General features: G+C 36.1%; 1 protein-coding gene and 1 pseudogene across 25 annotated transcripts in view; one reads left to right on the plus strand and one right to left on the minus strand.

Moving 5' to 3' along the window:
* Positions 1-18009, minus strand: part of Lrrc4c (leucine rich repeat containing 4C) — a 1178862-nt gene that overhangs the window by 1087002 nt on the left and 73851 nt on the right. The window lies entirely within an intron of this gene.
* LOC147829558 (RWD domain-containing protein 1 pseudogene) lies at positions 10898-11383 on the plus strand (annotated as a pseudogene).

An 18009-nucleotide genomic window follows, 5' to 3' on the forward strand; every position in this document is an offset into this window, starting at 1 on the left:
GCTGGATTGCTTGGCAAGATATGAACTTTAGAATTTCTCATCTGTGTAAGTTAAAGATATTTGTCCTAAAACTGATCATAATATATGTTAACAGTGAATCAAGATAAAATTTATTTTGGTAATTCTACTCAATTTCACTATATGAAGAGGATGTTCTCAGGAATATAATGTATTGCATGAATCCCTTGTACTAAAGATATATTTTGGTCTTTCCAAAGTAATATGGTTGTTGGCTTTTTTCTGGTAGATGATGACAGCTGAAATTAACTTAAACTGGGCATTGTGGAATATGCCTGTAATCTCACCACTCAGGAGGCTGAGGCAGGAGGATTTCTGTGGAGCCAGCCTGGGCTTCATGGTGAGTTCAAGGCCAGCCTGAGCTACACAGCAAACCTCTGTCTCAAAACAAAACCAAAAAAATAGGAAATGAACTCATATCAAATATGTTCCTTCTAAACCTTTCCATTACATTGAACTATGTGAAAAATCCATTTTTAAGGTAAAATGGTTAAATATTGATGATTTCATACAATTAAACCTAATAGGAAAGACACGCTTTTTAAAAAAGACCAAATTAGATTACATTTTTTTTTTTTTTTGAACCAGGGATTGAACTCAAGACCTTGTGCTTTTGAGGCAGGTGCTGGCACCATTGAGCTAATCGCCAGCCCTAGATTACATTTCTAAAACTCTTAAACTAACAAATATATTTCTACAAAGATACCTTTCTAATGAAGACTTGAATGTATATTCTAATTAATATGTCTTAAATCAAATTTGAAGACCGGAGATACCTACATTCAACTGATTACATAATTAGAAATAATCAAAATCAAGCTGGCTTCCCTATAGAAAATTGATGCAGATAAACCTCAAAAAGTGGGGATAAATTAGCATGTATTATCTTGTTCCTTTGAAGAAAAGGGTTTTGTTTCTGAACAAATATCCAGAAAATTAATTGCTCCCAACAATATGTAGTATATTTAATCAGTACTAAGTGCTACTGCACACCATTTTTCCTCTTGTAATTAAATTAGGCTCACGTACTCCCATTAAAAAAAAACATAAAGCAAGTTGAATCACATGAATAATATCAGTCATCATGTGCAATTTCAAATCTCTTTTCCTCTTGGCTCCAGATTTATGGGTCCATATTTACTGGTAAATCATAACATGACTTTATGAAATTTTTTTTAAAATAGTTTTTTTGATGAATGATGAGTTACCAAAAATCATGATTTCCTCCAGAGCACAGACTGGCTGTAGGGCTAGGCCTCTTGGTTTGGGGTGTTAATTATCAACTAAGCAAAGTGCTATTGTGTAGTAGGATAATACAAGCATCATCACTAGTATTTTGTTAGGTGATTTTAACTAGCTGCTCTTAAATCTTAGGCGGATATAAAATCTTCTTTACATTTTAGATCATAGATATTAGTGTTGCTTTGGATATAATTTTGATCCTCTATCTTCCCACCTTGATTTCTGACAGATAGTGTCTGGAAGGGGGATGATGGATATTTTGTATCAAGTTCACACTTCCTGGTATCTGCAATGTAATATCATTGGTCAAAATTGTTCTGCTTTTGCATGAATGTTTCCTGTCACAAAAGCACATCTACTGTGGTGCTTCTAGCAATTTAGCAAAGCAAGGAATATTCATCTTTCAAACAGTCTTTGGGGAGGGTTACGCTATTAAAAGAATATACTTAATGATTCAACAATACAAATGAGAAGTTACAAGGGAACATTTCCTCCAAGAACAATCTTCAGACCACTAGACTGAAAACAAAGCTATACAAGGGTATAGGGAGGGTATTCCATAGATATGTGAATGTAAGTTAGCACATTAGTACCTTGAGAGGTCTAGAATTAAAGTGAATTATTTATCTTGTTTAAAAGAGAATTTAAACAAAGTTTTGGAAACAGAATTAGTCTTTCTCCCTCAATTTATCTGCTATGGCTTTAAGGAGAGAGAGAGAGACAGACAGATAGACAGAGGTATTTATTTCATTGTCACCCATGGCAATGCAATTTACATTGGGACAAATTATGGTAGCATCTCTGAATTTAACTTTCTTTAATCAAAGATAAAAATAACAGGGCTGGGGATTTAGCTCAGTGGTTCTGCCGCCTGCCTCACAAACACCTGAGTTTGATCCTGGGGACTAAATAAATAAATAAAAATAACACCTATCTAATGATTAAGATGTACAAAAAGACTTTATTTCATCAGTATAACTTAGATAGTATTGGTGAATGTAATCACAGTTATTGACTAAGATAAAAATTCAAGATCATTAAACTGAGCACTGTGAATAGCCAGTTTCTTTCAAGACTTATTAATTGTATATATTTTCTTTGCAAGAGGATCAAAAATGATCAAGATATCATAGTGTATGTGTGTAGTAATTTCCCAAAACAAATATAATTATTATGTATCACAAACATATACTGATAAAAAAAAGTAAAATAAAAAGCGATCAATGTTTATGTCTTGTTATTTCAATGCTTCATCTCTTACCTAGTCTCACAAAAGAATGAAGTTGCACAAGAGAAGAAACAGTGATTGGATTTCAGTGAGTTCTCTCTATTGTCCACTGTCCTGTCTTCATTGTTGCGGTGCTCCTTTTCCATATTGTTGAAGCACAAAATAGTTATGAGTGTTTGTATGTATATTAGGAGCTCTTCAAATATCTACATATGTGTAAAATAATAAAAGAAAAACTAGAACTAGCAGAAGAAACCTGAATTTATAATTGTTACAATTGAAAATGAGACTATAACTTTTAAGAAAGAATAGGAAGACAGTATTATCAGAATGTTCCTTCTTATCAGCTTGATCTATTGAATCAGTGAAATCGTAATTAAAATACTAGTCAGTTTTTTGAGGGATATAAACAAACTAATTTAAAAGTTTGTTTAAAGAAGCAAAAGATCCAGAATACATAGCACAAAATTCAAGAAGAACAAAGTTGGAAGACTGGCACTACCCAACTTCAAGTATCACTACGCAGTTGTAGCAATCATGATAGTGTGATATAGGCAAAAAATAGATAAATTGATCAAGGCAAAATACAGAGGGCCCAGAATTAGCCTTATATAAATAGTTTACTGATCTACAGCAAAGGAGCAAAGAAATTCAATGAAGGAAAATAATATTTTTAAATAATGATAAAAGTAATATTTTAAAAGTAATATTCCCAGGTAAAAAAATTAATCACCCATCCTAGAAGTTTCATAGAAGTTAACACAAAAAGGATCAAGACTTAAATGTAAAACACAAAACTCGTAGAAGATAACATGGAAAAAAATATAGACAATCTCGGTTTTGATGACAGCTTTTTAGGATCAGTATCAATTAAGCTAGACTAAAAACTTTTCTTAAAACTAAAAACTTCTATTTGGTTAAAGGCAACATGAAGGAAATAAGATTATCCATAGAATGAGAGAATACATTTGCAAAAGGTCCACCTGATAAATGAACGTTGTCTAAAACACACAAAGAATTCACAACAGGGAAACAAATACTGCAATAAAAATGTGAGCCAAAACTAACATGTACCTTACAAAAAGAAACACATATGAAATCACATTCACAATGCTGGCTCCGGATGCAGCTCTGTGGTGGAGCACTTGCCTAGCATGCACAAGGCACAAGGTTCATTTTCTAGCACTGTAGAATAAACAAATTTAAAAAAAAAAGTTCCATACCACATATCAGCAGAAAAATGCAAGCTAACACAAAAATGAGATAGATAATGATAGACACCTATTAAAATGGGCAAAGTCTCAAACACTGAGAACAACAAATGTTGATGGGGAGCAACAGAAACTCATTCACTGCTAATGGGAATACAATATGGTAACTTCATTTGGGAGAGAGTGTGGCAGTTTTATTGGAAGACTAAAAATTCTTACCATATGACCCAACAAACAAACTGCACCACACCCAAAGTTGCAAAGTTACATCTATACCAAATCTGCACACAGATGTTAACAATGTCTATATCCACAATTGCCAAGCCTAGGGGGTAACCCAGATGCCCTTCAGTAGGTGAATTATCCATGAATTATGGTAAACCCAGATAATAAAACCTTATTCAGCACTAAAAATAAATGAGCCATGAAAAGACAGGGAGGAAACTTAAATGTATATTAATAAGTGAAGGAAGCCAACCCCAAAAGACTTCGCATTATGTGATGTCAATGATTCGACATTCTAAAAAACTAGAAAGAAATGGAAACAAGAAAAAGATAAATTGATGCCTAGGACTGGGGAAAGAGAAGGCAGAACATAAAGGGGTTTTAAGGCCATAAATATTTTTTGTGAGATACTATAATGCTGGATACGTGTCACTATACATTAGTCCAAACCCACAGAATGTACATCACCAAGAGTGAACCTTAATATGAACTATACACTTTGGGTGGCAATCGTATGTCAGTGTATGATAACTGACCATACAAGGGGTACTACTCTACTGAGGTGTGTCGGGAATAGGGCAGGCTGTTTATGTGTGAGGTCAGGCGTTGTTTGGGATATCTCGGTAATTTCTTCTCAATTATTCACCAAACATAATAATAATTAAGTCTATTTTTAAAAGGAAGGAGAAGGAAAGAAAAGTTAAAGAAAAGTAATACTGTGGAGACATACATAGGCACATATTGAAAACATATGATGGAATAGATGGAAACCTATGAAATATTATTTAATGTTAAACTATATAACAATGCACAAAACAAGTCAGTATTACAGACCTGTCATACTATTTAAGTGACAAAAAGGAAAAGAAAAAAATCATAACAAAGGAAAATAAAGTGTTCAAGGTCAAGTAATAACTTGCTCGGGTAAACTTCAAACTCGTATTTTCTGACTTTAAAGCCTGTGTTCTTAACCATTTAGCATGCTGCCTCATCATTTTAAGAATCTTACATGTATCCTTTTACTAAAATGTGAAAAAATAAAATCATGATTTCTCTTAGGCACCTGGCCTCCACTCTGGCCCATCCCCAGGTCCTCTACCATGGTCTGCTCTGAGTCTCCACTTTTGGATTTATTGGGCTTTAATCACTCCACCTACATTTATGATACATCTACATTTAGCCCAGGAATTCACAAAGGACTCTGGATGAAATGCAAATCAAATATACTCAGGCTCTAGTTTCATCTGTCTTGTCATCTTTGAGGAAAAAAGTTATAAGAAGTCCTACAAACATCCAATGACAAACTAAAACATGAAATGCAATGCTTCTAAGATAATATATATTGAGGTGAGAATTTGGAGAGCTTGCTTATTAGATAATTCCCTGAAGTGTTGCTTAAGCTGAGACTGAATGAAAGGAAGGAGTTAATTAAATGAATTGGAAGAAGTAGAGTATTTTATCCTAGGAATTAGCATATTCAAAGAACATCTAATTGGAAAAAAAGCAAAGGGAGATTGAACACGTTGCTCATGTACAGAAAGGGAGTTGGAGCATAGCTCAAAAGATCAGACAGGAAGTAAATATAGCTCATCTGGAGAATTTTTTGCAGGTGTTTTATATTTTGCATCAACATTTCTATTCCACATGCATAAATCTTATTTATTCATAGCAATAATTTTCTAACAAGATCAGATCAGAGAATTATTTACCAGAATCCTCCACAGATATTATTATAATGTTAGGCACCCACGGTATTACAGAGCTGCTATTAAAAATCAATTACAACACTACTACATGATATCATTGGCTCCAGTCTAAATCAGAAGAGTCTGTGATAAAATTTGGGACAGTTTTATCGCTAGGTAGTTTTCCAAGAAATACAGCTCTGGCCTTCAAACAGGAAGATGGCACTGACAGCTATAGCATGGAGCAGGTGCGAATGAATGGATACTCAGTCCACAGGGAGAGAGATGTCATCCAAGCACAGCGTGTCTCCAAGTGGCTGGATCATGTTTGGGCAAGAGACATTTGACTTCCCCTTGACTACTGTTTCCATTTTTTTGTTAATGTTCCAATCGAAAAACATGCCAAATCTTAACTGTAATCCATTTTATCTTCTAAACTTCTGCTAGCAGTTAAAAAAAAAATGGTAACTTTCTCTACCCTCTTTTCTACATATGCGTAAAGTGCCAGAGTCAGTCTTTTTTTTTTTAATTCATTGAGTTCATTGGTACATTTTAGGTTTACAGTATGACGACATTCATCATTGGGAATGTGTACTTTTACATGATATATTTAGGTTCTTATTTTTTTCCCTAATCCCCCTGCCCTCCCTTCAATCCCTCCATCCCTTCTTGTTAACAAAGACTTTGTTTCCATTTTTTTCCTTTTCAGTCTTGATTTCATGTTCATTACCAGCAGTAGGAGACACTGTGGATTTTTACACAATTTAATCAGGCATCTTAAAGTTTTAAATCTGAGCATTTTGCAACACTTTTTCTTCTGAGTACAGTATTCTCCTTATCCAGATTGTTCTGGTCATTAATTGTGTGTGTGTGTCATTAACTGCACGCACGCACACGCAGTAGGGATAAAACCCAGGGCCTCACACATTCTAACCAAGTGTCCTACCACTGGGATATACGTCCAGCCCCCTTGCCATTAACTCTTGAAAAGATAAATGCAAATTCTACAAGGATTCTATTTCTGTTTGTGTGTGAACTATAAAAAATAATTGATTTCAAAACCTCTTGGTGACTTTATAGGGAGAAATTGTACATGAATTTCAATATGCAGCTACAATATATGCTTAAAGTGATTTAAATTCTATCTCTGAATTCCACTTTGTATTCAGAAGTCTGTAAATGAAGTTACTGACTAAACACATTTTTAGTGTCATTAGAAAAAATAGCGATTCATGAATGCAGTTCTAAGGGCATAATTTCATTTTAATGCCAACTGATTATTATATAATTCCTGTGTGCTAGTCTGTATCCAATCTGATTTCCTTGAGAACATATTATAATTGTAATCAGGAAAAAAATCTTATGGAAAATAGCTTTCAATAAAAACTCACTCAGACCATTAATAATTGATAGCATTTATGGTATATTAAGATATATATTCACATATATATATATATATAAGCTTTTCTTTATATTTCTCACATGGCCAGTGTTTATGAAAATGCTAATTCAAAATAAAGTTTAATTTTTATTTCAAATGATTAATATATGAACCAAAGGATCTGTCCCTCATAGCGCAGTGGCCGTCCCAAAGTAGGAGGTCTGGAAGGCCAACATTTCCTGGAAGCTCAACATCTGGTTACTGGAGTCAGAGCAAGAACCCCGGCTGCAAGGTTCCCAACAGGCCAGACTTGGCCACTCATCTCAAAATGACCATCAAGGAGAGGAGCAACAGGGAATGTCAGGAAAGGAGCTTTAGTCAGCACAGCCATGGTGCCAAGGACAGATAAGAGCTCCATACTTGTTTTCCAGGGTGTGGCCGAAGCTCTGGGATTTACAGAAAAGGGGAAGATCGGCAAAGTTTGCTGGCGGCATAGGTAATCCGGATCCAGCCATGGTTGGGTGCTGGGTATCTCAGAGGCTGGTTCTGCGGGATTCTGGGACAGCCAGCATCACTGGAGGGGCAATGCAGTTCTCACTGTGAAATAATGGCTCCTGCTTGGGAGTAGGTGGAGTCTCTATACCTGTCACAGGTAACTGCTCTCTCTTGGAGGGGGCACAACTCACCATGGGGAGTCTGCAGGGCTCTGCTTTTCCTGGAATTGGAGCTGACTTAAGTTGAGGACACTGACTGCAGACTTCTCTAAACATTGCTTCAGTGGGGCTAGTATGGGACATTGTAAAAGCTGGTAAATGGATGACCCTGCAGATCCTGAAAATTACGTCACTTCCTTCTTAGATTCCTGTCTTCAAACTCCAAGGGGAATAAAAGAGGCCAGCAAAACTGTGGCCTAATAGAACTGTGGGCTAATAACCCTCATATTACTAGAATTTAGACAGACACTTCTTTAAAAAATCAGTAATCCTACACTTGAAGGTGAGCAAGGATCTCCCCAAAATTTTTAAGGTGATAAAGAGACAGAAACAAAAATGAAAGCTTCGTCCTGCTTTTAGTTTCCCTATTAAGCATTTGCAAGGCCACCCTCTAAGGCCCAGTTCCATCCTCACAATTCCTTCATTATTGGTGTTTTGCATATTTTAAATTTGGTTGTGCCAAAATCACATCTCTTTTCACAGGAGCAACCACGTTCAACATTTTTCCAAGCTTTGTGTTTCAGACACAACTAAAGAAATTTATCTTGGCTTGGAAGATATATACATATATAGTATATTATATACTAGTATTTATGTATAGAATATAGAATGTGCAATATCCATAGTATGTATGTATGGTAAAAGATTAAAAAGTAAAGAAAATGGAGGGTGGCAGATTAAATACTAAGCATATCAATAGCCTCAGCACAAACTGATCTTAATGGAGGCCTGGAATATCTAAAAATTACTTGAAAACCTTCTCTCCACGCCCCCCCCCCCATCTGATGTTGCACATTGTAGTCCCTTGCCTTCCTATATTCAGAGTGAGCAGTATTGCAGAATAACCAGAATCATTAAGGAGGAAACAATGCTCCCATTTATTCTTTATAGGTGATACATGATCTTTTGCCTTGAAAAATTACCACAAATTCAAAGTCATTAAACAACCCAAATTATTCTTTTGCAGTTGTGGAGATCAGAAGTCTGAAATTTCTTTCAGTTTCCTTGAATTAAAGAGAAAGGGTCATCAGGCCATATTCTTATGAGGCTCTAGAGAAAAACTTCTTCCTTTGCTTTACTCAGCTTCTAGGCCTGCATTCCTAGGATTCCTTGGCTCATACCCCCTTCCTTTCTCCTCACAGCCAGAATTGTAGCATCTTTTCTATTTGCAGCTGCTTCCTTCTGCTTCCATTTGTTTCGGTCAGGTGATTTTCCTCTGTTAGGCAGTGTCATCTCCCCATCTCAAGATCACATCTGCAAAATGCCTTTTGTCATATAAGGTGAATTCATGGCATTCAAGGTTCTGAGGTCAAGACTCAGATTCCTTGGGATTTATTATGTTCTGGTTGGTGGAGAAATAGACACTCTTCTCCCACATTTCTGAGTCTAGTCCGTGGTGATTTAAAATCTATTCTTGTGAGTAAAGTTGACAGTGAACATAAACAGAAAGAATCCTCTTTCTTTCTCTGCACGTCCCTTGCCATTTCTCTTTTCTCTGGAATATTACTGGGGTATTTTCTTCTTCGCATTGCTTAAAAAAGGCCAGGTTTAAATGTACCTTTCATCCTAGTTGAGCCATGAGATGTCCACAACAGATATAGCTTTAAATAGGTTACCTTTCAGAGGATTTATCAAGTTCTTAAAAGCAAACTATTCATAGTAAGAGTTACAATGCACAAACAGTTCCATTTTAATATGTGTTAAAGGGACCTGGTGGCCTTGTTAGACTCCTTGAACACTGACCCTCCACATGGCTAATCTTTAATTTCATCCTAGGTTTTCTTATTCTACATATTTTTATTGAATCAATTTACCTTCCTATGACTCTAGCCCATGCCTGTGCCAAGTGTTATGAATCAAGTAAGCATTTACTATTACAAACATTTCTTTCTATGTTCTTATCTACAGTTTGATTTTAAATATATTCTTGGCTCACTGGACAAGTAATAAGTAAAAAGAAAATGAGGAAGGTAAACATATACATTTTTCTTTAGTGCTTTCTAGTGTTTAGGGGATTGCTTTTTCAAAACTATGTTTTGATTTTTGACTTTCCATCTCCGACCACTCCCACTCACCAACAGTAAAGATATTCTCTTTGGTTATACACCCACCACCTATTAGTAAATGGACTGCCTGGCTTCTGACTGTCAGAGGGTGGAGTTAGCAGGTTGTAACCACTTAATTATTGGCCTTAGTAATGAAAGAAAATAAGCACAACTATTTTAAAAGGATCACACCCAAAATCCCATAAAGAATTATATAAATCGCAGAGGCATTTCTTCTGGGAAGTTGAAGATGCTCCTATTGGATGCCCTTTTTTAGAAAGTGATCAGACATCTCCAGCAAGAGTCTGTACTATCTATAAACCATGACTCTCTAACAGATCATCAGTTTTCAGCTAAGATCATGCAGAAAGAGCCACCGTCCTACTCATTACCTAGCACATATACGCATTCAACAAATTTATTAAGTATGCATTGCACCAGAATTAGATTTACTTTAAAAATCTTAAAGCAAAATCAAGAGGAGAAAAAAAAAAGCTGAATCAGAGCCGTATATTTAAAATATAGCAACAAAATAAGCATGTATAAAAGACAGAAAACACACTTGAGACTACGATGCATTGTTGAATGTAGTAAGAAAATTCAGGTGAAATAAAACTTTACAATATAAGCTGGTTACCAGAGGGAGAAGAGCCTAGAACAGAATTTATTGCTTATTTTCCCTTCAAATTGTTCAAAACAATAAATTACACTCCATTTTAAAGAAATTTTTCTGAGGATCGGCGGAGAGCGTCACGTGTGTTGCTCAGCAGGCCGGGCCCGGCAGGAGGCCTCGGGACTCGGCTGTGGCTCGCTGCCTGAGCGTCCGCATGCTCCACGGGCAGCAGCCAGGGCCGCGATGACAGACTACAGCGAGGGGCAGCGAGATGAACCAGAGGCTCTGGAGTCCATCTACGCCACTCCTTCACAGCATTATCAGAAAATCCACCCAGCTTCGCCATCGCTGTGACATCGGAGGCTGCAGAAAACGATGAAACTGTCCAGACTACACTCAAGTTTACATACAGTGAAAAACACCCAGATGAAGCTCCTCTTTATGAAATATTTTCCCAGGAAAACCTAGAAGATAATGATGGCATAGACATTTTAAAATTATTAGCATTACAGGCTGAGGAAAATCTTGGCGTGGTCATGATCTTTACTCTAGGGACGGCAGTGCAGGAAAAATTAAATGAAATAGTAGATCAGATAAAAACGAGAGAGAGGAAGAAAAGAAACTAAAAGAAAAAGAAGGAGCAGAAGCAGAGAAGCAATTATTCCACAGCACCCCTGTTACAACTGAGAATTTCTTACGTTGGAAAGCCAAGTTTGATGCAGAACTCTTGGAAATTAAAAAGAAACGGATAAAAGAAGAAGAGCAAGCAGGAAAAAATAAATTAAGTGGCAAACAGCTGTTTGAAACCGATCATAATCTTGACGCATCTGATATCCAGTTCGTGGAGGATGCTGGAAATAATGGGAAGTAGATGAGTCTTTGTTCCAGGAACTGGATGACTTGGAGCTGGAGGATGTTGAGGACGACCCAGACTGCAACCCTGCTGGCCCAGGGAGAGACTCAGAGGACTGAGGCACCATCTCCGGAGAGCTCCACAGCCACAGCATCTGTGGCTGTGCTGAGAGGCTTTTAATTTTCCTTTCTTTTTTTTTAAGAAAAAGTAACTCTCAGGAGTATATTCTTCTGATAACTTTCGCCATTGAACTTAATAAACTGACCATAAAACTTCAAAAAAACAAGAAAGAAAGAAAGAAAGAAAGAAAGATCTTTCTGAATAATTTTTCTGAGTAAAGATGAACTTTTTTTCCCTCAGTTTAGTTTCCCCAATCTAGATGTGAGGGGAAATTACCTGCTGTAATGAAATCACCACACATAAATTCACCTAGGGGTTTAAATCCAAACACTGGAGCGGACTTGTATGTAAAGTGGTACTTCTTATGGCTCGAGTTAGGTGTGAACTTTTTGAGCACATTCTGGAATTTCCAATGTTATTTTTGTCTTTTAAGCAGGAATGTCATGGGTGTGTGTGTGTGTGTGTGTGTGTGTGTGTGTGTGATATTTCTTTTTTTTTTTTTTGGTACTGGGGATCAAACTCAGGTCCTTGTGCTTGCACAGCAGGTGGTGAACCTACTGAGCTAAATCCCCGGCAAGTTTCTCAGTATTTGGCGGGGGGAGGGGGTACCAGGGATCGAACTTGGGTCCTTGCACTTGCACAGCAGGCAGCGGAACCACTGAGCTAAATCTCCAGCCTGGGTGTGATATTTCTGTTCAACCAGTATATTAATATTCTCTTGCAAAAATCAAATACAAGTAGGGTAGCATTTTTTAAGTCTTTAAATGAACAAATTTAGAATAGCAGGGACCAAGCTCCAAGTTTCCATCAGGCACCAAGTCCTGTGCATTTAGTCTCTGGGATGCCACTGCAGAAAACCTGCTAGTACACACTTACATTATCCTGAACAGCAGGGTACACTGCGACCCTGGACAGCAAACATTCTCACCAGTGCTAATGTGGAATACAATGAAGTGTCTATGCATAAAAGTACCTCTGTTAAAGGATCATGTCATTACCAGAAAACCTAATCTCAAGATCAGACAAAACTAAATTTGAGTTCAAGGTCTAACACTTACTTATCATGTGACCTAGGGAAGTAATTCTGCAGACTGACATTTTCCTTTTTGTGTTAAAATGAGAACAAAAATAATAGCTTTTTAGATTAAGATTCAGTGCTGTGGCATGAATTAAATGTAAGCTTGGGATTCTAATATCTATTAGAAAATAAACACTCAATAAAGCTTTTCTCTGAACAAAAGTAAGTGTACTTTTGAAATAGCTGGTAGAATTGTTTGGTTATTTATCTGCTTCGTAAATTATATGAGAATATGTGTGTGTGCATCTGTGTGTATCTCTGTGTATGCATTCATGAATGTATTCTAATTTAGGATACTACACTGAATTATTTACACAACATAGTCCACCCTACCCAGTAGATTTTTTTTTACTATCTAATACTAACTCCAGACAGAACAAGGAAATTATTGAAAGTTAATTTCTTTTTGGCAAACTGGGATATTGGTGCAACCAACAACAATGAGAGCATCATTCTGAGGTTGGTGCTCTACTGGTGGGGGTAATGTTATATACTTAATAAAATAATCCAATAAAGGACCAGGGATTTAGCTTAGTGGTTTCACTGCCTGCTCCACCAGCACAAGGACCCGAGTTCAATCCCCAGTACCCCAGTACCAAAAAAAAAATCCAATAAAGAATTTAAATTAGAAAAAAAAATAGATTCTACATAATACTTTTTAGCTTCCAAGTCATTTTCATGTAAGATATTTAATTTGATCTTTTAAAATAACCACTTAAAATTAGTTGAATGTTGATAATATGGATGGAATTATGTTACCCCGTATGTCAGTCTTACCCCACAAGACTGTAAAATATGTGAATGTGTTTGAATATGGGGTATCTAAAGGCTTAATTAAATGGGTATGAGGGAATTGAAATGAGCCCTAATCCAATGTCCATGCATGAAGAAAAGATTAGGAAAGAGACTCACACAGGAAGAAGACTTTGTGAAGACAGTGAAGATAGCCATCCACAAGCCAAGGAGAGAGGCTGGACATCTAACCTCCAAAATTGAAAGGTTAATTTCTGTTTAAACCATATATACTCTGGTATTTTGTTAGAGTAACCTTCGTCGACCAATACAATATATTATGTCCATTTTACGAATGAGGCTAATAGATTCTCTATTAGAGTGGCAATGGCTCGGCCACCCATAGTCAACAAGCTGCATTGTCATAATAGAATTACAGCTTTCCGTGTCTCCATTCTATAACATGCTCCTTGTCTTTATAGTAAGATATGAAGAGGCAGTATCCAAACTTGGATAAAAGTCCATAATGTCTAGGAAATACTCGTATATCAAAATGCCAATTCCAGGATCTTCATGTATAAACTACTAAAATAGATTCTTGGAAAAGGAAGACAATACTTCTGAATAAGCTGCATTTTTTAATGATGTTTCTTAGATGATTCTTGACACAAATAGCCAAGTAACATTTGGGAATCAGAGCTACATATAGTGAACACAATATGAATGTTAATCGGATATACATAAAGTCTAATTTTAGTTCTGCTTCATAATTTTCTTAGTAATTCTGAGCTTTAGATTCTTCACATATAAATAAAGGACAATAGTCACTGCTGACATTTGAATATGAACATGATGTTCGGCATGTATACATCAATGTCTGCAGTGCATCTTGAGATTTTTTCTCCTTTGTGTTCTGTTTTTCTGTTGAGATACTGGGTTTAGTCTGAGAATCTTGACTGAGGCATCTATTCTCAGCATCTTGGACTGTACTGGTTCCTCAGCCTTGGTAATTCCAGCCACAAAAAGCATCCAAAGGCCTCCTTACCATATGGAATCCCAGTTATCCAGGATCACATTTGCCTTAATGATTTATGATGCCCCTTTGAAAAGGTTATCAGCCCAGCAAGAAAATTATTTATTGAAATCCCAGTAGGATATTCTGATTCTTTTCCAAACCATATTTCTGGTCCAATAGCAATTCTTCTGTCTTAATTTGCAGCCAAACTGTACCGAGTCATTTTACAAAGTGCTTGGGAAATTACATTCATGTGATAAGCCAAAATTTCATATTGAGTTAACATTTCATCTATTTCTGGTAGAAATTTCTCAGGGTACTCAAATCTTAGGCCTTAAATTATAGCACATATGTAAGCACCAATCATGGCAAATTTCTTCTCTTTTGTTTCAGACAGTTGAAAGCCAGAATCCACTAGACAATCTTACATTCCAATAAATTGCCAACCAAACAGAATGAGATTTGCTCATTATTCTTTCTGTCACTCTATCCTGAATAATCAAAGTCCAATCTGTTTGCCTTTCAGCACTTTCTAAACCCTCCACCCCTGCTCTGCTTTCTGCCATCCTTCTCACTTTCCTGAGAGTTGAACAGAACACCTGTTTTGAGAAAATCCCATTCTCCCAGACATCCAGCAACTCCTCCTCACAAATCCTTACCAAGGGACAAGAGATCAATGAAGGGAACAACTGAGTTCTTATCAGCCACCCTAAAGGAGGTAATCACATTTTTCTCTAAACCAAATAAGCCTGAGATTCTTAATAACATCCTTTAAATACTATTTTAGGCTAAGACTCTGAATATCTTATGTTAGATGAATCATTATCCAATGTTGGTTAACAATCGTTCATAGATATGTAAGGAAAATGCATAGAAAATATTTGTTAATTTTTCCGCTGCTGACTAAATACCTGACACCCTAAACTAGAAGGAGGAAAGGTTTAAATTGGCACATGGTTTTACCTGATCAATTGGCCTCACGGGAAAAATATTGTCAGGGAAGAACATGGCAGAACAAAGCTGCTTAGTTTATAGCAGCCAGGAAACTGAGCTCAGGGGAAGAGCAACAAAAAGAGCTCCACCCTGCAAAGCCATGCCCCAGCAGATAGACCTCCAACCCTCCCCCATCCCCTAACTGCACATGCAGGGACCAGTGCCAGTAGTTAATCCACTGACGAGAATAGCACCTTCATGACCCAACCTAGGAAGTTCTTAATCCAATCACTTTGGTAATTGAAATTAACCAGCACAGTTTTGTATGACAGAGACAATTCATTCAAAATTTCTTATAGGAGAAGGAGAGAAGGGTATTCTTATAGACAAATCTCTGGAGCAATTTTAGGCTTTGGAACCCTCCTTCTGTCTATTTATCTGACTGTTATCCAGAAGCATTTCTGGAGTCTACATTCAAAACATCTATCCTAAATAATCATATGTAGCCAGCTTGAGATTTGCTTATAGATAACAGAAAACTATGTACTTTGCAGTCTGTCTTCATATTCTATTTTCTATTATTTTCTATTTTCGCATGAATTATTTTCTCCAAAGAAGTCATTTAAACAAAAAACATCTCTTAGAGCAGTTTGGGCCATTCTTGTTTAAGAAATATTAATTACACATCTACTGTATGTTAAAGGATTTAAGTACTTCCATGATAAAGAAGATCTTCTCTTCATAAACTTTGCATTGAGTGAGAGACAAATCACAAACAAAAATAATTTTGGCATAATGCAGAAATTTTAGAGTTCCACACAAAATACTGTAGAGGTATACAACTGTTTTTATAAAAAATCCAGTGGGTATCAGAAGTAAGTACATGTAGAAATATTTTCGAAGAGTTAACAGTAGAGATCAGAGTATATTTAGAATGATAAAATATCAAGTAAGAAGAAAGGATGGATTTTGCACTAGAGATAATAGCACTGGTGCAGAATTCCTGCTTGAGATTGTTCAAACACTCTTGGGAGTGTCAGAGGATGAGATTGAAGAAGGCAAAGCGTGAGTCATGGAGTGGCAGAATGCTGGTCAAGCGACGTAGACTTCACTTTAGCGAGGATGAGGCCCCAAAGAAAAGTTCAAAAGAGGAAAGTGATATAACTCCATTTGTGCCTTGGAAGGTTCATTTTGCAAAAGATGTGGAGGGTAGATTTGCAAGGTGAGAAGGACTTGGTGCAAGGAGACTAATTAGCAGGTTCTTGTAACACTTTAGGTGAGAGCTAATGAGGACTTCAACTCTCAATGGAGATGTAAATATACAGAAATCACATTTTGAATTATTCAATAAACAGTTTGATATATTTTGTCAAAGTAAGTCATTCCTGAATGCAAGTCACCAAAAAGGAAAACATTTTTCATGCATATATTGCACACATTAAGACAGATGTGGCATATTTCTTTAAACTCATATTGAATGAAGTATTTCAAGAAGTGTAATCTTTTCATAAGACTGACTGGATAGTTCCATGTTATTGAAAATATAATAAATAAGAGTAAATTGCATTTGGACAATGTGCCTGTTCATCTCTCTTCTTCTGTACCTCCCATTAGATAGGAGAATATCAGTTTTACCTATCTGCTAAAATGTTTATACTTATCCTTGACCCTACTGGAATCTTTCTTGCTGGAAAATGGCTTTTGTTAGCTAAAAAAAAATTAAAATATGAATTAGAATCTAGTTGCACTGAAATATGTATCATTGAATTATTTTTTCAGACACCTTGATGTATAAAATTCATCTTACCTGTCATTGTCTTATTTCAAGCCCTGAATTCTGGGCAGGCATTATGTCATATTAACAGTTACTCTTGGGAACCATTGCTGATAAAATGTCCAAAACAATTTATTACATTTGATTCAGCAGCTGTGCTATTTTGGAAGCTCCTTTTTAGACTCATAAAAAAGATAGATTAAGTCACCAAATAATACTTGCCAAAAACTTAAAGTGTTGGGATTCTGATTTCACTCATATTAGGAAGGCAGAATTCAATGTCTACAACATACACAGAAATTCTGGTTTTAATTCCTTTGAAAAATACGGTTAGTAAAACAGGTTTGTATGTTTGTAGCTAAATCCATGTTGTTTGTTATGTGGAAATCTAGCCTTCATCTCAGCTGTGTGACCCAACCAAAGGGTAAGAAAACCGTCTCCTTTCTTTGACTTCTGAGTCACTCAGATTATCAAATGGGGATAATTTCTGGCATTATGGATTGCTGTAATTGAATCTTCTTCCAAGAGCCTTTTTCTAACCTACTGGAGCATAAAAAGCTGTAAATATTTATGGAGAAGAAAAAATCTAATAACATATCAAAACTTTCCCCATGCCCCTTCAAAGACCTTGTTAGGCAGGCCACAGATGCTGTGTATTTAACTGATGTCAGTTGATTTTCCTAAAAACAGAGATAGAAATTGACACAAGACTGCACACCCAACTGGAACTAGTTAGGAGTGCTATATTTGGTTTGTACAAAGAGAAAAATAGCCAAGCAACGGTGAATAAAAAGAAGCATAATATTTATAGAGGTTTGTAAATATTGTTTTTAAATCCCTTCCATCACTGTCTAAGATAACTGTTATTTGAACATAATTATGCCCTTTGGCATATGAGAAAAGTAAAGGTTAGCAAAATTTCATACCATATTCCATGTCATTCGTCATGTGTCCATTGTGCATTTTGAATCACTTTTCTTAATTTAGGCCTTCAGGAACAAGGAGGGGGGCCCTGTTTAATATATTAATTTTGACAAGTAGTCCTTTTACCCAAATTATAAACTGTTTTACTTTCATTAAAAAAAAAAAAAAAGTACTGTGAAGTTGGAGCATAAATGTTGGAACAGACTGCTTTGAGTCTAA

Source organism: Heterocephalus glaber, unplaced genomic scaffold (genome assembly GCF_053883595.1).
Source record: "Heterocephalus glaber isolate CG9 unplaced genomic scaffold, H.glaber_assembly_v1.0 deba00000594, whole genome shotgun sequence".
In the NCBI taxonomy this organism is placed as follows: Eukaryota; Metazoa; Chordata; class Mammalia; order Rodentia; family Bathyergidae; genus Heterocephalus; species Heterocephalus glaber.